The sequence below is a fragment of the Callorhinus ursinus genome, unplaced genomic scaffold (assembly GCF_003265705.2).
Source record: "Callorhinus ursinus isolate GAN/ISIS: 27379988/994484 unplaced genomic scaffold, GSC_fseal_2.0 scaffold5, whole genome shotgun sequence".
In the NCBI taxonomy this organism is placed as follows: Eukaryota; Metazoa; Chordata; class Mammalia; order Carnivora; family Otariidae; genus Callorhinus; species Callorhinus ursinus.
In genome coordinates, this window is record NW_027397067.1 from 74,558,927 (window position 1) to 74,584,165 (window position 25,239).

The 25,239-nt window shown below is 51.5% G+C and overlaps 1 protein-coding gene across 9 annotated transcripts in view; it reads right to left on the reverse strand.

Annotated features, from left to right (window-relative positions):
* Nucleotides 1–25,239, reverse strand: part of ST3GAL1 (ST3 beta-galactoside alpha-2,3-sialyltransferase 1) — a 94,519-nt gene that overhangs the window by 58,109 nt on the left and 11,171 nt on the right. For 7 of the 9 annotated variants that reach the window (XR_003208050.2, XR_003208049.2, XM_073893231.1 and 4 more), the window contains exon 2: nt 17,723–17,877. The gene's annotated coding sequence lies outside the window, so the exon portion shown is untranslated. Of the gene's footprint in view, nt 1–17,722; nt 17,878–17,992; nt 18,115–25,239 lie in introns of all 9 variants that reach the window. The other 2 variants (XM_025871166.2, XM_025871165.2) reach the window with 1 other exon arrangement.

Consider the following 25,239-nt stretch of genomic DNA (forward strand, 5'->3'; position numbering starts at 1 on the left):
GCGTGCCATGGGGGCTGGGGGATGGGAGGGGGCAGATCGGCAGGGCAGTCACCCCTCCTGCTCTGTGTCAGATGCTCAGTCCGCTCTCCTGGGACTCCCAGGGCCTCCCTAAGGCCGGCAGCGGGTTCGGCACTCTCCCCACGTAATGGACTGTGGACCGCTCAAAAAAATCTGTCTTTAATGAGGCTTGAACAAGTTGTAATCATTCCAATTTTTCAGAGGAAAATCAGAAACACAAAGAAGTGAAGAACGCCAAGGTCACCCGGCCCGTACTCGGCCCAGCCAGGACACAGACTCGGGCAGTCCCCCCAGGACAGAGCTCTTAACCACCAGGCAACAAGACCACCTCCAGCAGACAGCACCGTTCTGCAGGCGAGTGGATCCTGCCACTTCTCCCAAAGGCAGCGCTGAGTGGGGAGGCCGGCCTGGGCTTCGGGCGGCCTGCAGCTGGGCGAGCTCCTGAGCTGAGGGTCCCTTCCTGGCCTCACACATGACAACTCACCCCAGCCCTGGAGGCTCCTGGACACCGGAAACCCACACCCCTGCTGTTCCCTCTCCCATCATCCACTCCCCAGCCGGCCCCCAGGGTCTGGGCTCCCACAGATTGTTCTAGATCAGGAAGAAGAAGACAGAGCCGATGAAGAACTTTAAGGCTCCTCACATCCAGAGCCAGCCGATCCATGTGGCGTTCTCATTAAAGGGTCTGGCTAATCATAGCTTTGGCTTCAACCAGCTAATGTCTTCTTTTTGACCCAGACATCTGCCTCCAGAGAAAAAGGCCTCCACTGAGGGGCCAGGAGCCTCACTGCTTGGGTTCCTGCAATACGATTATATGTCAGAGAGAAATGAGAGCAGACTGGGACTTTCGGGCAACAGAGAAACCACCGTAAAACCCTGCCAATTACATACAGGCTGAGCAAAAACACGGAGCTGCCATGGCCTCCGGGGTGGAGAGAGCCCGACCTGGTTTCCTGGACTTGCAACACTGCCCCGGATGAGGTCAGAGTGGTCGCTCTCAAGGAGTCTCCGCATGAAGTTCTGCAGCTGAGTGCAGTGAATGGGATGTGCTGCCGTTCCTCGGGGCACAGTGGGCGGGGGGAGTTTTGGGAGGGAGTCAGGAAGTGGGGAAAAGAGGCCACATTTGCTGAAAACCCAGGGCGTCGGGATGGCTGGACACTCAGGTACATCGGGGCACTTAATTCTCAGGACACCTCTGGCAAGGTGGGCCTGGCAGTCCCAGGAGCCAGAAGAGAAAAGAGAGGGTCAGAGAGGCAAGCGGACCTGCCCGAGCCCACCCGAGTCCTGATTTTTGAACCCAGATTTGGGAACCAGATCCCAGGACACCCAACCACGGCAACTAAGGTGCATATCTGCACTGTCACCCCCAGGAGAAGGGGCTGCTTTTTTAGCAAAGGATGAGGTGAGAGGTTGTTTTACTCTAGGTGGAAGGAGGGACCTTGGCTCTGTTTATTTATAGGTCAAAAGTCAAAGAAGGGGTTCGAGTGTGTGGATAAAGCACTGGATTAGGAATCGAATCAGGCAGCTTTAAATCTCTCCTCTACGATGAGGGACACCTGGGTGGCTCAGTCGGTTAAGCGTCTACCTTCGGCTCAGGTCATGATCTCAGGGTCCCACGTCGGGCTCCCTGCTCAGCGGGGAGTCTGCTTCTCCCTCCCACCCCTGCTCATGCTCTCTCTCCCTCTCAAATAAATAAACAAAATCCTTAAAAAGAAATCTTGCCTCTACTACGAATGTTGGGTGACCTTGGGCAGATGACTTCAGTTCTCTGTGCAAAGGTGTCCTCAGCCAGAGAGAGGGGGTTGGAGTGGTAGCTTGTTCGATCCACATGGTTCCCCCCTCCAGCTCTGGATCCTATCTACTGCGTGTCAGCTTGGCATTGAGGGTTATGAGCAAAGGCCCCAGCGTCCGGTCGCTAGGTTCAAGTCCCGACTCTGCCCCTGCATTACGTGAGCTCAAGCAAGTCACTTTTCTGTGACTCAGTCTGCCGTGTATAAGATGAGGATAATGATATCCGGGGCCTAGGCTGTTATGACAGTTACGTGAGATAATATATGTGGAGCACGTGGGGTTTTCCATAGCCTGCCTCAGTGTATGTCAGGTCTCAAGCCAGGGCCACGCAGAGCCCAGGACAATCTCGATGCAGGAGGGAAACGGCTTGCCTGCTGGGGGTCTCACACCTCAGTGCCTCCTTTCTGGGGGACTAACAGCAGGCAGGAAGCTCCATCTGCCCCGACCCCCACCCCAGCTCCGTGGACAGGTCAATCCAGGTGGGCGCTGGTCAAGGCTGGGTGCTTAGAAATCTGTGGGTTTGTCCACTGGGCTTCCAGAAGGGCGGCATTCCCAGGATGTTAGAGTCTAGAGGGCTGAGCCGAATCCTCCCAGGGGAACCTCGAGGGGACTGCGCCCATCCCCACCCAGGGCTCATTAAACTCATTCCAGAAATGGTGCAGTTGGAGGGGGGGATTGGGTCTAGTGCAGGGGTGGGGGGGCAGCTTAGGTGCCTAGAGGGAAGGGGCAGGTCTAGCCTAGAAGACTAGGCTCAGTAGCTGTGGAAAGGTCATTCCCGCACTCGCTGACCCATCCCCGGGCTCACTGTGCCAGGCACCGGGCTAGTACCCGAGGACGCAAAGCTGAGTGCAGCACAACGTAGGCTCCCCAAGAGCCCCCTGTCCCGCGAGAGGCCACAGGAATTAGCAGACAGTGCATACACGGGCTAATCCAACTCTTTCCCTCTACAGCCTAGAAGGAGTCGAGACCAAGGGTCAGTAAACTACAGCCCACGGTCAAACCTGACCCGCCTCCTGTCTCGGTAAATGCCATCTTACGTACACCCACTCACTTAAGCACTGCCCGCAGCTTCTTTTGCTCTACAGTGGCAGAACCAAACAGTCAAACTGGAGACCATCAAGCCCGCAATGCTGAGAATATTTACAGTCTGGCCCTTTAGAGACCAAGTTGGCCGCCCCTGCAAGCGTGGGGCCACCTGAATCCCTCTGGCACACTCCACTGTGGTTAGACGAGAACACTCCACCAGGACAGGGACAGGGGCAGGGCCCTACATGGAAGCAGATGGGGCATCCGTGACAGTCGCCCAAGGAGATGGCCCTCCTGTTGAGGAGGTAAGGGCTGGGCAGACACACTTGTTGGGCGAAGAAATAGGGGTCTGGCACCCTCGGCAGAGGGACAGCTCACCTGAGGACACAGGGACCGTGCCAACGCTGAGCTGGTTGTACCTACGGTGCAGGACAGCTGATGCTCAAGAACCAGGCACCAAGGCCTCTGGGGCAAACCTGGAGCCGCCAGTCCCTATCCGGACAGAACAGAGCAGCCAGCGAAGGGCTTCCTAGCTCTCTAGTCTAGTGCAGGTGACATACACGGAGTTCAGGCCACGGTTTCCGAGGTGTACCTAGTCTTTGCCCCGCAGAATTTAGCATCTAGCAGGGGAATCTGACAGGCAAATTCCAGGCAGGATGAGCTGAGTGCCTGGGAAGGGCACAGAGAGAATGTGAGCAGGGTTCTGAGGAAGGAGGAGATGGGTCCATTTGGGACCATGATAAAAAGGGTCCCAGGGGAGAGCCAGCATTTGAGGAGGGCCCTAGGAGCTCAGATGTTGGGGGTGGTTCTCCCGAACAAAGGTAAGAGGTCATGAATCTCAGGACCGGCGGGCTGTCCCACTTGGCAGGTAGAAAACTGAAAGACCCAGCTAATGGGAAGACAGACGGGCAGGCAGATTAACCTGTCTATGCGGGATGGCATGGGCACCCAGAGGAGGGGTCCAGGCCCAGTGATGGGTGCAGGCATGGTTTTCCAGAGGAGGCGACGCTGTGGTTTGAGGAGCTTAGGGTATTAGCCGTAGGATGTCACTGCCGACCATTGAGAGGCACAGTGTCACACTTGGGAGATGTCAGTCACCTAAAGCCCAATGAGGCCACCACGACGGGCCTTCCCCCTTCCTCCCTGACCATCCGCTAGCCCCTCACTTGCTCGGCAGCCCTGGTGTCTGCTGCTCAGATGGCCCAGGGATGCTCCTGCCCGCTTAGGGTTTGGCGATGGCTGTCCCCCAGGTGCCACGTGGACAAGGCTATCACCTCCTCCAAGCCTCCTGAGAGTGGCCAGCCCCTGCCACCCTCCACTGGCAGCTCTCTCCCTCAGCACTTCTCACCCTCCTACAAATTCTAGACTCCACTTGCTAACTTCGGAGTTTACCAGAAGTTCCCCCACCCGAATGTACATTTCACAAGGGATTGCTTGTGAGTTACTGAGGCCTTCTTCCCAGCTCTCCGAAGCCCGCCTGGCATGAAGAGGCATTCAGTCGACACTTGCTAATTGAATTAAGGAATTTGCCAGAGTGGGGAGCCACAGTCCACACCGGAGCAGATGGAAGAAGAGCCGGCATTTAGCGTGAGATCTCCCAGATTCCTTCAAGCGGGTCCCATGCTACGGCGACATAATCCAAGCCAACCTTTTATCTTTTTTATTTTTTGAACTTCTGTGTATTTTCAAAGGCTAAGAGGATGCATGTGCCTTTGTAAAGCTCATGCTGCGAGCTTCCAGACAAAAGCATTTCAGGACAAGGCTCCCAGCATGAGTTGCGCCCCTGACCGAGCACAGCGCTGCCCGTGAGGTGCAGCTGGGGTTTCAGGAAATCCCTGGGCCCAGGCGCTGTGGGCTCCTTCTTTGATTTTGGCCCTGCCCAGTGGCCAGATGTTCTCAATCGGGTGGCTAAATGAAGATGGTAGTCACCAGCAAACAGAGGAAGAGAAAATGAGGAACGTCGTCAAAAGTTGTCACCAAGCCCTTGATCTGGTTTCCAGGGAAGTTAAGAGGAGGGGAACAGTCTGCCGGCCGCCCTGGGGCCTGCACAGCTGATCTCTCATCTGGGTCCGGCACTTACGGTTCTGCTCCATGAGGCACTCCCTGCACATAGCCTTGGCTGGCGAGGGGTCAGAAATGCTGCCTTAAGAAATAGCTGTGTTAAAAATTCGGTTTCTTAGAAATGATGTGAAATGGGTGACTTTTGCTGTAGTAACTTTAAAAAATATTTTATTGGCATTAGTATATGTATACATATGCTATATATAGTACATACACACACAAACATGCATATGAGTATGTGTGTGTATACACATACACACGTATATTAGCATATGCATCCGCATGTGTGTGTAGACAGCGCACATAGCATTTAATATGTGCCTGGCACTATTCTAAGAGCTATACATATCCACTCATTTAATGCCCATAGTAATCCTATGCGGTGGGCCCTGTTATCCTATTTTATGGAGGTTGGAAGTGAGGTACAGAAAAGGTAAGTAATCTCGTCTAAGGCCACTAAGCTGGTGGCAGGTGGACCCCAGGATATGAGCTCCCTTCTCCCCCAGGCTGCCTAAGCTGCGTAAAAAGCCCTTTCTCAACCACCACACCTACACTTCTGAAATTATGTTCCCGGGACCCCTGGAGGTCACCATGTCCCTTCCAGGGAGTTCATGATGCAAACCATTTTCATACTACTACTAAGACATTATCTCCTTTTCCGTGTCTTGCAAATGCACAGGGGAGTCTCCCAGAGGCAAGGGACAAGGGATTTCAGCACAGATAGAAGGCAGAAGCAGACAGGAGGACCCAGCTGTTCTCATTTAAGCCAGACACTGGAGAGAACTGTAAAACACCAGTCTTCTCACTAATGTTCTGTTTTGGCATGTTTTTCATCATCCGTATCTTACCGCGTGATTCATTCATTATTGTTATTTTTCAAGGAAGGCATACATCTGAAAAGCACTCCTCTATGTTCATAACTAACATGAGACATGTTACGAGAGAGAAGCCACGTCAAGAAAAGCTGTTTGGGGCCATCGGTAATGTTTAAGACTAGAAAGGAGGCGGGAACACAAGCAGCTTGAGAACCACTGCAGGATAGCCCAGGCGATGCGGCTCCACGTCCCATCCCACAGGGTCCTGGGGAGGGCACCCTCGGCGGTTTGGACAGGACTCATTCTGCCTGCTACAGGAGGTAGAGCCTCCCAAGCCCCTACCTGCAAAATGCCCGAAGATAACCCCAGTGCTGCGACAGTCAATATGCCTCTCCCCACTGTGTGTGTGTGTGTGTGTGTGTGTGTGTGTGTGTGTGCGCGCGCGCACAGATTTGAAAGGATCTTCCCTTCCCTCCTCACTCATTCTTGTATCTATTCATTCAAACCACCGAGGAGCTAATTAGGAGCTGGGCAGAAGCTGGTGCAGCCGCTGTCCATTAGTTTGCCGTTCTTGACTCTTTTTATTGCGGAGTTTGATTTCTGGGCCACAGCTCTGTGGCTTCCCACTGGATGCTGGAATGCTGGGAGCCCCCAAGGTTCCACGGAATGTGGGCATACTGTGCCCTTCCCAGTCCAATGGCACTCTGAGTTCCAAGGAGACCCATGGAACTTTCCAACCCTGGAGTTCTGCAAAATTCCTGAAGCCTATAGGGTCCAGGAACCAGACCAAAGGATTTGCAGATGTTACCGACACCCAGAACGTCAGCATCCCCGTTCGTGCTGCAGGAATATATTTTTCCCTGTGAATTACCAATATCCCAGCTTTATAGAGGAACATGAGGGGCGCCTCCAGCTCCAGTCCCACCTGCACTCAGCCGAGAGCACCATCCTCCTCCCATCATAGAGAAATACGCAGTAAGAGAAATGGTTAAGTCCTTCGGGACCACCACCTGATGAAACATCACGCAGCCACATAATGTGACAACCCTTCACGTCACCTCCAGAAGCACTCCCTGATAGACCCCAACTCCATCCGGGTACTGGGGCTGCAAATGGGGAAGGACACAGCCCCTGCCCTCAAGGAGGTTCCAGGTAACTGTCCCATCTGCATGTCTCTGAAGGGCAGAGAGTCAATTCCATTCTATTCAACCAACAGAAAACAAATCCATGGCTCCTGCCCCAAAGCCTTCCCTTCCTTCTCATTTTCTGCTGGCCAATCCCCCAACACAGAGGATATTTTTAGCACCTGGGAGGAAGTGTTCACATGAAGGCCATTGAGCAACATGGAGGCATGGCCCTGGGATGTCCCATGCAAGACAGTGCTTACCAAATGTATTTCAGACAGGCTGGCTTTGGTTCTCGTCCACACTCTTCTTCCTTCTCCCCATTACCCAGATCAGAAAGGGTGGTTGGCTATTTTGCCAGGTGCGGTTGCTTAACTTAACCTGAGGCATGCCCATCATAAACAGCTCTTCCAGCGAGCATACAGGCGGAGCTGAGAGCAGTTCAGGAACAGTGGCTACTCCCAAAGTGAAAGGACCGTGAGCTCCCAGACATGGGATCCCCCCCATTTCCAGTTCTTCAGAAGCTGGAGGCAGAAGTCACAAGAAGTGTGGAAGGCTGATGGATACCCCAGAGAACTGAAGAAGAGAGAAATAATCCCCCAGAGGGCCCAAGCCTGCATCTAGCCCAGCTGAGCGGTCAGCTAGCTGGACATCATGTTTATCAACCCAGCAGCTGGGGCTGGTTCTGTGTGGCCAAGACAGGCAGTCAATTGTGCCTGCCTTCATATATCCATTCTTGGCTCTGCGGATGCAGAGCTGGACCTGGCACAGGTGGGTTTTCAGTGAGTCCGCTTGAAGAGCGAATCCCACTCCTGCTCCCCAAGGAGCTGCCAATCTAACAGAGAAAACACACATGGGCACCGCATGATGGGCAGTATGGTCAAGTCACACACGGGGGTGCTCTGGGGGAGCCAGGGGGAGGCTGGGGGACAAGCTGGGGGGAATGGGTTCCCAGAAGAGGTGACACTTGAGTCTTGAAGAGGGATGATTTCAACAGGAAGGTACAAAGAGGAGGGTGTTCAGGTGGAGGGATGAGCACATGCAAGCCACACATTCCAAATCCTGGGGACGTGAAAATTACTTCATTTAGAATGAGTGCTATTTATGATAAACAGAGAACATATCTAGATCTATATAGGTACATCCGTAGTCACAGCCAAAGCCACATCTATACTAAGTACCATAGTTCAAGCGCCTGACAGTTAGCTTTTTCGATTGTGATGTTAGTAAGTGCCTGACATTTTGACTGCCAAAACATTCACTTTGAAGACATCCCTCTCTCTCTGACTAGGTGGGGTATGGGCATTAAGGAGGGCACGTGTTGTGATGAGCACCGGCTGTTGTAGGTAAGGGACGAATCACTGAATTCGACTCCAGAAACCAATATTGCCCTGTCTGTTAACTAAGTAAAATTTAAATTAAAAATAAATAAATAAATAAAAATAAAGACATCCATCTCCAAGACACGCAACACCAGCGTCACAACGAGAGCAACAGCACATCTCCCCACCCACGGAGTTCCCCTTTTAGAAAGCCCAAGGTGGCAGCTTGAAGTGACCCCACTTTTCCCTTCCCACGCCCTCATTCCTGCTTTTATGTTTTCAATTCACCAAAAAAGACTAAGCCTGCAAAAACCTGGCACCCCACCCCTCAACCCCAGTAAAGGCAGGACCCCAGTCCCCTCACTGGCACGGATCTGGGGCAATGTCCCAATGACCACAGGGGCTCACCACAAGGAGCAGATCCCAGGAGAGCGCCCCCCAGGGGAGTGCCTCCAGCAGTCTGAGAGCTTAGCCCGACCCAGAACAGTACTTGAAACACAGCACTGGAAGTCAGGACTGCTGTGTGTCTAGAAGGGTCCTAAGCATCTTTACATATGTCAACACATTTGATCCTCACAACACCCCTATGAGGATGGCACTATTTTCATCTCTTGGGTCTGTTTTGCCCATGAGAAAACACAGATCAAGGCAGGTGCAGTGGCTTGCCCAACACGGTACAGTAGGCCATAGAACTGGGATCTCAACTCAGGCATTCTGTCTTAACAGTCTGCACTCTCCATACTACTCTAAAAACTTCTCCGTGGTTTGCAGGAGCACGGTGATAAGGCCGGGGTCCTGGGTGGGGCCCAGGTCACGGTGAGCTTTGTCCCTCCTGCTGTGGAATCTGGACTCTGTCCCGGAGCCAGGAGTGACATGGACACTGAAAAGAGGGAGGACATGACTGGATGCCCTTGGGGAACAAAGGTTATTAGTAAATGTCCAAATGCTTATCATCCAGGCATGACTGGAATAAAGAGTAGTCATTTGAGGTTGACTCAATCTATGGGTTTGGCTTCCAGAAGCACAAAGGAAATTTCCATGCTTCTGGTGGTCTGGTGGCCCCCCATGCATGTCATCAAGGCCTCCAGTCTTGGCCGCAGTGGTTATTCCAGAACGTTCGTCCTGCCATGGAAGAAATGGTTATTCTGGAACGTTCGTCCTGCCATGGAAGAAATGTCTCGGTTGCAGCCAGACACCTGCCCCGAGCTGAGGGGGAAGCGGAGCTGTGTGACAGCTCATCCATGGCCCGCCAGTGTGGCTTAGCTAGGAATAACAACACGGGTGACGTGTCACATTGACTATGGGCCAGGCACCGGGCCCGGCTTTGTGTGCAGCGTTTCACCCTGACAGGCCCTCGCAGGTGGGGGGCTGTCTCCCTTACAGCTGGGAATCCGGGTGGCAGAGCTGGAGAGATGCAGATGGAGAAGCCTCCAGGCCCTCCTCACGCCAAGACCTATTCTGGTGAACCCTCAAAGCTCACAAATCCCTGTGGGATCCCTCTCCCCTGGTGGGTGGGACTGGCCCCATCTTCCCAGGGGAGCCAGGCTCATCAGCTTAGGGAGCCGCAGCTGGTGAGTGGAGTCAGCGTGAGCTTGTGCTGAGGCTTGTTGCTTTCCCACTTCCAGCCCGGTTGTCAACCAGGGTTGGATCTTTGAGCCCCCAGGGAGGGCATGCACCATTGTCAACTACGGTCTCAGGCAGGGTGCCTGACCTTTCTAGCAGATGCTAATGATGCAACATATGCCTGCAAAGCCTCTTGCGACCATGGTGAAGAGCGTGTGCTCTGAAGACCGGGGGGGGGGGGGTCTGTGGGTCCCCGGCTCCGTTCTTCAAACGAGGCGACAGGTGCAGGGAGGCATGGGCTCCGAGGGCACTGGGACCAGTGAGGGACCAAAGAGAGCTGCTGCCGGAAGATACGGCCCTGCCACAGGGTGGGAGAAAGTGCAAGCAGAGCGAGCAGGCAGAAGCCCGTGCTGTTAGTGGCATGAGAGCAGAAACCAGGTCTCCATTCCTCAGCATTGATTCTCCTGTGTCAGGCTCTCAGAAACCGCCTGCGAATGATGTGTGGACAGATGAGCCTGGGGGACTGTCCGGGAAGGGAGGAGGGCCGAGCGGGGCTTCCAGCCCTGTGAACACACAGTTACCATTTACTCTGGTTTTCTGTGTGTCCCCCTCCGCATCTGCTAGCAAGCCCTGTGGCATGCAGGTCCCTCACACGTTATCCCGTTCTGTGCATGTCCTTTGGCCCTTCTAACCTTGGCCCCTTGCACTGTCTCCAGCGCACTGCTCTAAAAGAGTCAGGCGGAAAGGATCCTGGACAGGTGGTACAGCAAGGGGCCTGGGCTCCAGAGGCACATGACGCAGCGGGAGAGCCCACCTCCTCCACTTACTGACAGCTTGTGTCTGTGGCTGAGTTACGTAACCACTCTGTGCCTCCATCACTGGTGAAACAAGGCGAATGACAGAAGCTCCCAGGTGGCTGGGGGGGAGTTAAATGTGTCGATGCTTGGGGCTCTTAGAAGAGCACGTGACCCACAGGCAGACCTTTGCAAGTGTTGGCAGATGCTCTGCCAGCACCTCTACTCCCAAGGTTCAGGTGATTGCTCAGAACGCAGTCCCAGAAGTGGCATCGTAAGATAGACCCCTTGTAGAATGGCCAGGGAAGTGCCTTTGAAAGTCCCAGCAGCACTCAGAAGAACAAAAGTCTTTAGCTCTCATTAGTTAGTCCGAGAACAAGGGCTTGGAGGACCTGGAAGGTAAGACCCCCCCCCCCCCAGAATCCCCATTACCAGCATTCCTGCCAAGTCTCCATCCTCAGGCTCCTGCTGCAAAGAACCCCTCATGCCCAGTCACCCCTGCGGCTTCAGGTACCCCCGGAGAGAAAACATTTTCCCCCATCCAGCAGGAGGCCCGGCCCGCACCAGGGAAGCTTAAGCTCCAGCCCCTGGCTGCACCCCACTTAACTAGGGCTTGTGTTTCTTTTTTATTTTTTAAGGTTTTATTTATTTATTTGACAGAGAGAGAGAGAGCTCGCACAAGCGGGGGAATGGCAGGCAGAGGGAGAGGGAGAAGCAGGCTCCCCCCAGAGCAGGGAACCCCATACAGGGCTCAATCCCAGGACCCTGAGATCAAGACCTGAGCCGAAGGCAGATGCTTAACAAAAGGAGGCACCCAGGTGCCCCTAGGGCTTGTCTTTCATTTTAAATCCCTAACTTGTATCATTATTTCTTAAAGAGGACTCCCAAATTGTATTAGCTTCAGGTCTCCGCAAACTCAGAACTGCATCTGTGCCTCCTGCTGATCTGTTAATTCATCTGTTTCTCCCACTGAATCACTACTGTCTCGAGGATGGAGCTCTTGTCTCACTGTTTCATCCCCGGTCCTTGGCACAGTGCCGGACACCCAGGAGTATCTGCTGCCTGAGCGAATGAACGACTGGATGAGAAGGAAGGAAGGAACACCACGGCCTGAACTGGAACCTCTCTGCTAATTCCACTCACTCCCTGTGAATTCCCTCCTTAAAACCACCTTGGACAAGCTCACCCTTTTGCACCTGCCAGCCCTCAGCTCCTCGAAGCTGGCCCCCAGGTCTCCTCTCTTCCAGGGCAACGGCCCCTGTGCCCACAACTGTTGCTCTTTCCTTTAAAGTGATCAGCAACAGAAATTTCACCCGCATCCCACTGCTGCCCGTTTCCATATCTATGACTGCCAAGACAGCCTCTTATCTACTCAGAGGGCCTTGGCCTCCAGTTCGCCTCTGGGCAGCTGATAACAGTTTGAGATCTGAGGAAGAGTGCCCACTCTTGTGTGTTGACTCCCGAGGCCTGAAAAGATGCATGGGAGCAGGCAGGTCTGGCTTTCCAGGGCAAAGGCCACAGTCCCTCAGGGAGGGTAATGAGTCCCCCGTCCATCCTCTGATCAGCAGCCCAGGCTCCTCGTCTTCACTGTTGTGCTCCCTCCTCTGAGCAGTGTGACTGGATTCCAGCCACAGCTCCTCCGAGTGCCCCTCCTGGACCAGCATGCCACATTGTGCCCCCCACCCCACCCCACCTCACCCAGTCCCCGCCTGGCACTCTCCACCCCACCCCACCCTGCCGCTGTATATTTCCATTCCCGTTTATTGTCCATCTCTTCCCCTTCCCTGCCCCCAGCCAGTACGTGAGCTCCCTGGGTCTCTAGCTGCCCAGGACAGTGCCTGGCACAGAAAAAGACCTCAGAAATAGTTGTTGATGCACGAACGGAACTAGCATTTATCAAGTTCGCCTCCTACAAATGCTCTGCTGGGAGCCAGGGATACAAATGTGTTCTCAGTTAAGGCCTCTGGGCTGCAGAGGCTCAGCTGGGAATACCCCACGGCAAGAGAGGAAATGCCCTCTCCCCAGAGAGGACTACTTCTGCATTCACACCCTCAACCTGACCGAGGGCTTTGCAAGCACAGGGCAAGGGCCAGGCACCGCCCCTCCCCCCAGGACAACGGTCACGCGCACACGCAGTGGCCCACGGTTGCACCTTCCTGCAGCCATGCGTCTCTGCACACCCTGTGTGATGGGCTTTGTGACTCCATCAGAGAGGCAGGCCACAAACACATGCCAGGAGTGAAGGACGTGGGCATCCACCAACATGCCATCGCCTTCCTGCCGCTAGGAGCCACAGTGGCCGTGGGTCCATGGGGACAAACACTTCCCTCACCTTTCGCTCGGGTTTTCTTCTGGGGTAGCGGTGTCTCCACAGGCCATTGGATCCAATGCTGACAGGTGAACAGGCACTCACTGTACGCTTGCCACATCTGCTAGTTGTACAACTTTGCAGAAGCTAATTATCTTTTCGGAGTCCTATTTCCTCATCTGTACTCGGGCCGCTGGGTTGTTATGAGCAGTAACAGTAAGGGAAGGATCTGGAACACGGCCTGACCCATGGTTTAATAAATGCGGCGGTCTGGGGTATTGGCAGTGGGACTGGGTCAGCATCATTAAGACAGACGTGAATTTCAAGAATGTGGCTAGCATCACCAGTGTGCACTCATAGTGGTTTTAATATATATATAGGTTGATTTAGAAATGATCTAGATGATGTGCCTATATATGTATATTCACACATATATATGATGGGTATGCATGTATATGTGGATATGTATACACATGTCTATAAATACGGAGGTGTGTATATGTGTGTGTATATGCATGAGTGTATACTCACACACGTGCACACAAACCCACACTCCCTACTCCCCAGCTCTGTCTACTCAGAGGGCCTAGGAGCAATGTATCTCAGTAGCAATGGACATACCTCATGACCAAAAGGTATTTCTAGATACCATTCTCCACTGAAAGGAGCCGGGGCCCCTTGACAAATGGCCACTTCCATCATTAACCAAGTGATAAAGCCAACATCACAGTAATGGGACAGACCAACACTGGCCTTCCAAATATGAGGCACCAAAAAGACACCACATGAATTCTGCAGGATGCCCAGCAAAAGCATGAAATCTAAATCTAATCATGAGGGAGCATCAGACAAACACCAACTGAAAGTTGCTCTGAAAAGTAATTGGCTTAAACATGTCAAAAACATGAATGTCACAAAATACAAGACTAAGGAAGTTTTTCAACAAGGCCATGTGCCAAATGGATTTTCTTTTGCTGGGAAGGATTTCACTGGGGGCCCTTTGTGAAATCAGAATAAGGTCTGAGGATCAGGTAACAGTAGCAAACCAATGCTAAGTTTCTGACTCAGTTCTATTGTCGTTATAAGAATCACCAAGACAGCATGGTACTGGCACAAAAACAGACATATAGACCAATGGAACAGAATAGAGAACCCAGATATGGACCCTCAACTCTATGGTCAAATAATCTTTGACAAAGCAGGAAAACACATGCAATGGAAAAAAGACAGTCTCTTCAATAAAGGGTGCTGGGAAAATTGGACAGCCACGTGCAGAAGAATGAAACCCGACCATTCTCTTACACCATACACAAAGACAAACTCAAAGTGGATGAAAGACCTAAATGTGAGACAGGAATCCATCAAAATCCTAGAGGAGAACATAGGCAGTAACCTTTTTGACATCGCCCATAGCAACTTCTTTCAAGATACATCTCCAAAAGCTAGTGAAACAAAAGCAAAAATGAACTTTTGGGACTTCATCAAGATAAAAAGCTTCTGCACAGCAAAGGAAACAGTCAACAAAACAAAGAGGCAACCCACAGAATGGGAGAAGAGATTTGCAAATGACACTACAGATAAAGGGCTGGTATCCAAATCTATAAAGAACTTCTCAAACTCAACACCCAAAAGACAAATAATCAAGTCAAAAAGTGGGCAGAAGACATGAAAAGACACTTCTCTGAAGAAGACATACAAATGGCTAACAGACACACGAAAAAATGTTCATCGTCATTAGCCATCAGGGAAATTCAAATCAAAACCACATTGAGATACCACCTTACACCAGTCAGAATGGTAAAAATGGACAGGGCAAGAAACAACAAATGTTGGAGAGGTTGTGGAGAAAGGGGAACCCTCTTACACTGTTGGTGGGAATGCAAGTTGGTACAGCCACTTTGGAAAACAGTGTGGAGGTGCCTCAAAAAGTTAAAAATAGAGCTACCGTATGACCCAGCAATTGCACTCCTGGGTATTTACCCCAAAGACACAGATGTAGTGAAAAGAAGGGCCATATGCACCCCAATGTTCATAGCAGCAATGTCTGCAATAGCCAAACTGTGGGAAGAGCCGAGATGCCCTTCAACAGACGAATGGATAAAGAAGATGTGGCCCATATATACAATGGAATATTACTCAGCCATCAGAAAGGATGAATACCCAACTTTTACATCCACATGGATGGGACTGGAGGAGATGATGCTAAGTGAAATAAGTCAAGCAGAGAAAGTCAATGATCATATGGTTTCACTTATTTGTGGAACATAAGGAACAGCAGGGAGGACATTAGGAGAAGGAAGGGAAAAATGAAGGGGGGGAATCGGAGGGAGAGAGGAACCACGAGAGATATGGACTCTGAGAAACAAACTGAGGGTTCTAGAGGGGAGGGGGGTGGGGGGATGGGTTAGCCCGGTGATGGGTATTAAGGAGGGCACGTACTGCCTGGAGCACTGGGTGTTATACGAAAACAATGGATCGTGGAACACTACATCAAAAACTAATGATGTATTGTATGGTGACTAACATAATAAAATTTAAAAAAAAAAAAGAAATTCACCTTTATCTCTGAAAAGCCCATAATTCTGATTGGCTATATTACTTAATAAAAAAAAAAAGGAATCTTCGGATTTCAGGAAAAAAAGAGAGAGGAAAGGATAGAATGGATATAGAGTAAAATGTCAACACTTAAGGAATCTGAGTATAGGGTATCCAGGAATTTTTTGGCTCTTCTTGCAACTTACCTCTAAATTTGCAATTATATCAAAATCGAGCAATTGAAAAAAAAAATGTAATCGAAAAGCATACTCTGGGTTCATGTATTGAGAAAAAGTGAGTATAGTGCTTAGCACAATAATTTGAAGCTATTATAATAACAATTATTATTACCAGAATTGTGCATGTGGCACATAAGGAGCTTGAAATGGATGGACGATATCATCGCTATTAAAATCACCCTCATCACCACCACTGTTGTCCCTGATGTGCTCAATACTATATACTAAAAATCAATATCTTTTCTTATTGTTACTTCTAATTACTTCATATCTGCATTAAGCTCCATTGTTTGAAGGTCCACTATGGAAACACCTGTTTCAAGTGTTTCCAGCACTCACCAGCAATGTTGAAGAGCTTAAAAACCAACCAAGAGAAGAGAGGCAGGGCCCGTTTCAGATCTAGATGTACAGATACATATCAATTCAATCCTTTTCCATCGTCTGAATCTCTGCTTTGTTCTTGCTAGTTCTTGGGCAACCCACAGTGGAGAAAGCCCAGCTCCTAAAGACACAACGTGGGGCCTTTGCCTATAGGCCTCCTGGTCACCTGGAGTTTCTTCTCTGTTCCGTCTTGGGACCCATCCATAAATGCTATGCAGCTAAGTGACTGGCCCTCTTATTCTGCACTGCGCACTGCCTTATTCAACAAGTAGAACCTCTTATTATACCCCCAGTCCTGTATAAGTACCGCGCGCTAACCGACTGCGCCACTGGAGCTCCCATACCCCCAGTCCCGACCCATCCAAGATGATGGGACTATTGCCAAGTCCAAGCTTCTCCCCATGGGTCTGCTATATAGGAATGGTTGTGCTCAGCCCGATTCTGAGATGGGATAAGGTCCCAATCATTATTACTCTGTTTAACACATTCTTTGAAAGTAAACGCATAGTTATCTTTTGTCTCCATCATTCCTCATTCCTCCAAGACTCACGAACACCATATCTTTAGCTTACTTTCTTCCTCTCCCTGTTTCTTATCTCTCTCGCCCCATCTTGAGCCCACGGGGAACACTATGGCCATTGCTTCGTTCCCTTTACAGGAAGCCCTATACTGTATCTGATCTTCCCACGACCATGGAAAAACTCATATTTGTATCAACTTATTTGCATATATAAAACTGATATACCTCAAGGTCCAAGTGGCTTAGTTTTTACATGGACTCATATACAGCGGCCATAGTTTGGCTGTCCAAAGAAATTTTAGAAGTAATTCCATTTTTATGGATAGGTAAGTAGATAAATAGATAGATGTCCTCACCAATAATCATACAGAACAGCCACACACACACATACATGGACCAACCTTCCTTCTTCCACGATGGTGGCAACTATATCCAAGCTGAGTTAGACACTCAGAGTGAAGAGAGGCGTTCCAGGGTGACCACAGATTTCCCCAAGCCAGCCTTCCTCACTGATGGAAACTTGCTCAATGTGCTGTCCAAAATGGTAGCCATGAGTCACATACGGCTATTGAGCACTTGAAATGTGGTGAGCATGACTGAGGGTTGAATTTTTAATTGTGATTAATTTCAACGAATTAAAATTTAAATAGCCACACATGGGGTGGCTACATGTGGGCAGCTTCGCTCTAGACCAGGGGCTGGCACACTCTCTCCATGAAGGACCAGACTGTAAATATTTGTGGCTTTCCGGCCACACAGCCCGTCACCACCGCTGTTGTGCTGTGACACATATCTGAAGGAAGGAATGTGGCTGGGTACCAACAGAAATGATCTATAAAATATGACTGGGCCAGTTTTGCCCTGTGGGTCAGAGTTGATTGCTAACACTCATTCCAGGACAGTGTCATTCCAGACTGTCTTTGGGATGGCCGGCACTGGTCATATGAGGCTGTTCCTAATTCAGTTTCTACCTACTTGTTTAATGAGAACACAGAAGGCTTTCCTTTTAAGAAAATCAGGTTGCTTGATATTCTAATGACCGTGCATTTTTCCCTGAGGTAGAAAGTGTTCCCTCTTAATGGCATATCCCTGGGAGAGCAGGCCAAATTACAAAGAGACCAAGACATAGGGGAACATCTCTCCCCCGCTACTCAAGTTAATGTATGGAAGAAACCAGAAAAGACAACACCTCTCACTCGTGCTGGGGGAGAGGGCAGTCATTTACCTCAGGAGGCTGGGGGACTGTCCATCTCAGGTCCACAGAGGAAACTGTCCTGGCCACAAAGCTCAAAGTGTTTGCTCACCACAGCTCCTGGCGATGATTATTACTTCTATTGGCATTTCCAGGTCAGAAAGTTTGATTCTGAAAATGGTCCCCAGCTGGAAGGGAAGAGGAGAAAAGTTCAAGTCAGTTGTGACCTTTCGTTCATCCACTGTCTTTTGAGGATGACTCAAGACAATTCAAAGGCATTCGCCCGTCACTCCACCAAGTCACCCAATGATTTATACATCAAGTGTTTTTTTTTAAATAGACGCCTATCCTGTTCCATGCACGCAGCCAAGTACCAGAGACAGAAAGGCGGGGAGACCATAGTTCATACCCTCAAGAAGCTCAGCCTGGTGGAGAAAACAGACATATAAACAAATAACTCAGGGCAACGTGATACGAGGATGTGAGTGATATTTGGGAGAACTAAGGGAGAAATGACCAATTCAGTGTGAGAGGAACAGGTGGGTTTTTAGTTGCTCCTCACTCGAGTGAAATGCTGTGTGACAAAAAGAAAAAAATTGGGGGGAAGTGTCTCTGGGGTAGAGGGTAGGGAAAAATGTAAGTAGTGAACAATAGTGAACGTGTGAGATCAGGATTGGGATGCACCACCAGGCTTCGGAAGGCCCCACCTGAGAGTAAGAACAGAGACCCCTGGTTGAGCTCTTTTTTTTTTAGTAGTTTTTTTTAATTTTTATTGTTATGTTAATCACCATACATTACATCATTAGTTTTTGATGTAGTGTTCCATGATTCATTGTTTGTGCATAACACCCAGTGCTCCACGCAGAACGTGCCCTCTCTAATACCCATCACCAGGTTAACCTATCCCCCCTCCCCTCTAGAACCCTCAGTTTGTTTTTCAGAGTCCATTGTCTCTCATGGTTCGTCTCCCCCTCCGACTTACTCCCCTTCATTCTTCCCCTCCTGCTATCTTCTTCTTCTTTTTTTTTTCTTAACATATATTGCATTATTTGTTTCAGAGGTACAGGTCTGTGATTCAACAGTCTTGCACAATTCACAGCGCTCATCATAGCACATACCCTCCCCAATGTCTATCACCCAGCCACCCCATCCCTCCCACCCCCCACCACTCCAGCAACCCTCAGTTTGTTTCCTGAGATTAAGAATTCCTCATATCAGTGAGGTCATATGATACATGTCTTTCTCTGATTGATGTATTTCACTCATCATAACACCCTCCAGTCCCATCCATGTCGTTGCAAATGGCAAGATCTCATTCCTTTTGATGGCTGCATAATATTCCATTGTGTATATATATATACCACCTTTTCTTTATCCATTCATCTGTCGATGGACATCTTGGCTCTTTCCACAGTTTGGCTATTGTGGACATTGCTGCTATAAACATTGGGGTGCACGTACCCCTTCGGATCCCTACATTTGTATCTTTGGGGTAAATACCCAGGAGTGCAATTGCTGGATCGTATGGTAGCTCTATTTTCAACTGTTTGAGGAACCTCCATACTGTTTTCCAGAGCGGTTGCAGCCTGGTTGAGCTCTTACTGTGTCCCAAGCACTGAGAGATGTACAGACCACACGTTTTCTCATGAAATCCCTGAGGTGGTCTCAATGACTATCCCATTTTATAGATGGGCAGCTGGGGCTTGGAGAGCTCCTGTGAACAACCCTGACCAGGATGACAAAGGCAGTTAAGTGGTACAGAACAGCCCCCAGCGGGACGCCCCCATTCTGTCCGGTTCCACAGTCCTCATCTTAGCCCCTGGGACAGATGTGTAGAGTAACGGACCCCATTTGCTCGGGCCACCTTGTACACATCCTCCTTAGCAGTGTGTCTTTGATCCCCGTCCCCACATGAATTGAGGTCCACTTCTCCACCCTCTGAATCTGAACTTGGCCATGTAACTTGCTTTGGCCAGTGAGTCAATAATAAAAGACAGAAATAAAAGCTTCAACAGTGCTTATGTCCCAAATATCCCCCTTTCTCGCTGCTAGGAATCATTCTGCAGCCACATTACCCCAGCTGAGCTGGTCCCCTGGTGCAAAGACCACACCACCAAGTCCCAGCCACACTGCCCAGACACAAGAAATGTCTAGTCAATGCACAGAATCAGGAGAAATAACAAATGTTTCTTGTTTTAGGCATGAAGGCTTGGAGCTGTTTGTTACGCAGAGAAAGCTCACTGATACAATCACCAAGTAATCGTTACACACACAGCAATGGTGATAAAACACAATAAACTTGCAACTTAGAAAGATCAGCCCCGAGTTGGTGATTCTGTGAGATGTGGAGGGCCAGGACTAAGGCAGGTCGGCCGTGGGGTGGAGGAGAGATGGAAGATTCAAGAGCTATTTTAGATGCAAAGTCAACAGGATTTAGTTACAGACCAACCGAAGATTTGTCTAAAGGCGCCTGGTGTTGACAATAAATAGATTCTATTTGGAGTTTGCTGAGGGGATGGGATGTTGGGATGTTTCCACAGAAGACACACAATGTGGCCTGCGGCAGAGCAGTCAGGGCTCAGTGCCACAGAAAAGACAAGCTCCCGGAATGAAACTTTCTTTTCAGCCCCTGATATTTGAAAGAAGAATGAAGACGGGGCGCTCACGGCCCCGGCCTCTGACCTGCCCCTGCCACCTCCCCTGAGGCCAACCCCTGCTCGTAGCAGCCCCCAGAGGGACCTTTGTAAACTGTAACCCAGACCTTCCTCCCTCCCAACCCCAGCTCACACCATCCCCTTTCCCTGGGCATTGCCTACTTACCCGTTAGATTTCGTAATAATGGCCCTTCCCAGGGACATCTTTGCTGACCACCCAGACGAGGCCAGACACTGTCACTACCCAGAATTCCTTGCACGCCTAGAGAGCATGTGTCACTAGCCTGATAACCCCACAGGAGCACGAGCGTGCCTGTCCCACACAAACACTCTGCCACCACCACCCAACACACCACGGGCCACGTGGGAGAAAGTCGGTTCCTATTTCCTGAATGAGAGAATGAACAAAACAATTCGTTCACGTGTCGCACGCCCAAGATGTTTTCTTTCACCTACTCCCTTGCGCACGCCGAGCCGAGTTAGCCACCTTACCTTCGGCTGCCCATGGCTTCCTGTGCTTATCTTCAGTCCTTTGCACTGGATTCCCAACCCTGACTGGCACGCTGGCGACTATGGGATTTCATAAGCTAGAACCGTTCCCCAGGTGTCACGCACCTTCCAGGCCCTAGGTGTCTTGGCTCCTAACACAGCGCTGGGGTGCTAAATGCACAGAAAACGTAATTATCCCACTCTATTATCTGCTCATCCCAGGGGGCAGCCTAATGATCTACTGAGACTCTCCTTGCCTTTTGCTTTTTTATTTTATTTATTTATTTATTTATTTATTTGAGAGAGAGAGAAATAGCAAGAGAGAGCACAAGCAGGGAGGAGAGGGAGAAGCAGACTCCCCACTGAGCAGGGAGCCTGACCCCAGGACCCTGAGATCGTGACCTGAGCCGAAGGCAAATGCTTAACCGACTGAGCCACCCAGGTGCCCCTGCCTTTTGCTTTTAAACACACACCCCGAAAACTTCTGGAATGCCACACCATGGCTGCCTTCCCACACCTTGCCATCCTGCATCTCCCGAGACCCCACCTGCTTCCCTCCCTTCCTCCCCCAGCCGTTCGCCCCCTCATTTCTATCCATATAACCAGCAGCCATGAGGTACCGGCCCAGGCCATCAGCAGCCAACTGCTGGGCTTAAACCGAGAGACTCGGAAGCAAGAAACATTTCCACCAACTCTATCTGCGGCACAGGAGATGGGAGCCCATAAATCATTCCTTCTTCACCCCTACTAAAACATCCCCATTGGCAGGCCATCATGCACTAGAACATGATAAATCTCCTCAGAGATTCTGTTCTCTGATTTTGGTTCTTTAGGGAGGGGAGCAGAGGACTAGACGCAAAATCCCACATCACTTCCAGAGGAGTGCTGCCAGATTGCTTAGAAATCCTAGCCTCTCCTTCCTCCACTGGAGAAGTGATCATCTGGATCATTGTGAATGCTGGGGCCCGCTGAATAATAGTGCTGCCCTTTAATATACAGGCATCTTTTCTCAGAGGCCTGTGGTCATGTCCTATCCCAAAACAGGGTGCCCAGCAGCTGGCTGTGCCGACCAGGAGAGGCTGCTCAAGCCAGGCTGTGTGTCTGCGGACGGTCTTCCTCTGAATCTTAGTTTGCACCTTGCTAAAACAGACACCGTTCCTGCTTCAACTACTTTGCAAGGTCATACTGAAAAACAAGTGGGTAAAAACCAACATGAAATCACTTTAAAAACAAATATAGTAAAGTGAAACTAGTAGTAGGGATTGGGGCAGATACCACTTTAAAGGGCTGGCTGGTGCTTTCCCAAACTAAGCCCTTTGTTCTCAAAAGCTCTGCTAATCTTCACAGTGATGTGACCTCAGCTATTATGTGTATCATTCTGTGGATGAGTATGTAGAGGTTTGAAGAGGGTAAGCAACTTACTCAAGGTCATGGCCAAGATCGGAGCCTGAATGATAATGCAATTCCTCCCCAGTGGCGCTCACTGAGCCTCTCTCTGGTGTGCCCTGCAGGCTCCATGCCCTGCCCTGGCAGGGACAACAGCACACTCTCGGGGTCTGCCAGTGAGGAGCCCACCCTGTGGGGAGGGGTGTGGCACACAAGCCAGCAGCCGCACCACCCTGCACTGGGGGGAAGGGCAGGGCTCCATGCCCTGCCCTGGCAGGGACAACAGCACACAGGTGGGTAGTTTCTTAATCTGAATTCCTGGCCAGAACAAAATGACCACAGAGAATGAGATCAGCTGGGAGACTGTCTGGCAGATCTGTCGGCAGAGGGGACAGGTGACTCAGATGTAGGAGGTGCAGGGGCAGATCGGGAGCCAGCGGTGAGATGACCCAGAAACACCTGGAGTAGGAGATGGGATGCCTGGAGCAGGGCTGCTGGCCAGGCTCGGTGAGGGGAGCAGGGCACAGGGCAGGGGAGCCAGGGGTGCAGCGGCTGACTCGAGGGTGGAGGGGCTGAGAGGCCCCTTCCTGATGCTGCTGCACCCCCCCCCCCAACCCGCCCAGCCTGGAGGACTGATATGAAAAGCACCAACTGCAGCAGGAAGTACCTGTGCTTGCTGGCAGGAAACCTGGACTCCCATGCGGACCCGCCCCCCCGGGAAGGGCTTCACCCAGGCGCAGCCCTCGGCCTGAGTGGATTTCTGGATTTGGAGGCTAGGTGCTTCTCCAGGGCAGAGGTCATCACTACCAATGGTGGATGGATGAGTACAGACAAGGAGGCCAGCACCGGGCTAAGGATCTCGTGTGCATGACTTCATGCAATTTTTGCAGCAGTCCTCTGGGGGACGGGGGGTGTGCAGGCTGACCCCCATTTCACAGATGCAAACTGCGGCTCTGAAAGAGTCAGGTCCTTTGCCCAAGGCCACAGGGCAGGAAACGGGCCAAGGTGCGGTTCAAAGCCAGGGCCCTTCTTCCCCCCTTCTAGCCTGGCTGGGCTCTAGAAAGTCATCAGTCCGTGTCCCCCTCGCCCCCCCCCCACAGATCCCTAGTGGGGGTGGTGCAGTTTACTGGTTTGCACCTCTGCTCTGGGCCTCCCAGCTCTCTCCAAGCAGCTTCAACTTCGGGTTCCCAGCGCCAAGCACAGTCAGCTATCAAAGCCCAGAGAAATGAAGATGTGGGTGCTACTCGCATGGGGGGCAGACGTGCCAACACGGCTGGTGATTACTCCCACGTGCACCAGCCGCTGCCAGCCTCCACCTTCTGGGGTTCCTCCAGCATGGGTCTGGCTGAACCTTTCCTACGTGCAGCAAGGGATACCTCGGCCACACCTCATTACTGAAAGAATGCAGGCCGTGCAGGACTCCCAAACCACAGCCTTGCTGTTTTTCCTCTCTTACACCCCCTTCCTCTGAGCACATGACGGGGAGGGGCCCCGGTTCCATCTCGGGGTTCCTTCATGGGGTCCCCGGGGCACTGGCCCTGTCCACCCTCACCGCCGCTGCCACCGGGTCCCACCGTCTTCCAGCCGGAAGACCTTCTGTCCTCTGGGGCTCTCCCCGTCTTCTAGGGAGACTGAGGCTCAGACACGGAAGTCCCCCGCCCCAGTCCCATCGTTGCCCCAGAGCCTGTGTTCTCCTGGCCCTGGCTGCCCGCTCGGCCCCCAGGCCTTCCCTGCCGGGGATACTGAACTTGCCCTCAGAGCAGGGGGATGCTGGGGGCTGCGCCACCTCCTCGGGGCTGCCCAGAACCGCACTCCGATCTGGGAGGAACTGGGAGCCACGACGCATGGGTTTGTTTGCCAGGCAAGCAGGGCCTAATTTGGGAGGCCTGACCACAGACTTCTGAACAAGATTTTGTGGATGAGAGGGAAGAAGGAAGGTTGTGCTGATCAGGAAAACCTTGAGCCAGAGGACAGGGCTGGCATCACACAAAGTCTGTCCGTGCTGAATGTGACCGGAGAGAAGAACCAAGAACCATCCTATTTATAGCCCTTTGAAATATGGCTGGGGAAGGGGAAGGGGGGGGCTTTGTTCTTTTGGCCTCTTACCTGATTCTCAGGAACAAAGGGAAGGGAGGTGGGAGGGAGGTTGGTGACAGGCTGTTGGTACGGGCAGTGAGGGCAGACACACTGGGCCCAGGAACCTTCTGGCCCGTGGGCCCGCAAGAGCGAGCCATGGTGGTGTGGGAGGGGGCGTAACAGCCCCCACCTCGACCCAACCTGGGGGACCTTAGGTCAAACGGCCAACACCAATGAACTTCAGTTTTTCCAACTGTCAAAACACCGATAACAAGAATGCCACAGAGCCCTGATTAGAAGGTTAAAAGGAGTCCAAAACGTCCAGTACACGGTATTTCCTGGGCAGAAACTCAGGAAGGATAAAAGGGCAGACAGCCACCAGAATTCAAAAAACCCAGCACAGACTTGCTCAGAGGGAGACCTATAGGAGCCTGTGGGCACAGGTGGTCTGGTAGACGGGGTTATAAGCGCCACGCCAACAGCCTGGTGCAGGGGGTCAGGCAGGGGACCCGGCTGCTGGGGTCCCTGGCTGCCGGCCTGGGGAGGGTGCAGGAGGCTCGCTCTCTAGGACACCCTGAGCTTCCCAAGTCGGGCGGAAACCCAGCCATGAAGGCAGGACTTGGCAACTCGAAACTGTGTGCTCTCTTCCAGCCCTGGCTCTGCCTGCTAACAGGCTGAGGAACCACATAGGTCAGGCCTCTGAGCTGTCTGCTTAGCTGTAAGATAGGGGGCAGGGAATATCCAAAATGTCTCGTCTTAGGTGTGCTCACCTGCCTGTACGGTCCAGTGGCCACACCACAGCCCAGCCCACTCTCTCAGCCTTAAATGCAGATAGCCTGGGAGAGGTGCACCCTACCACCTCCTCCAGGCAGCCCTCCAAGGTTGGAAGCTCTGTGTGGGGAAGAACTTCTTCATCCATAGAGGTGTCCAGGACAAAAGGCCATT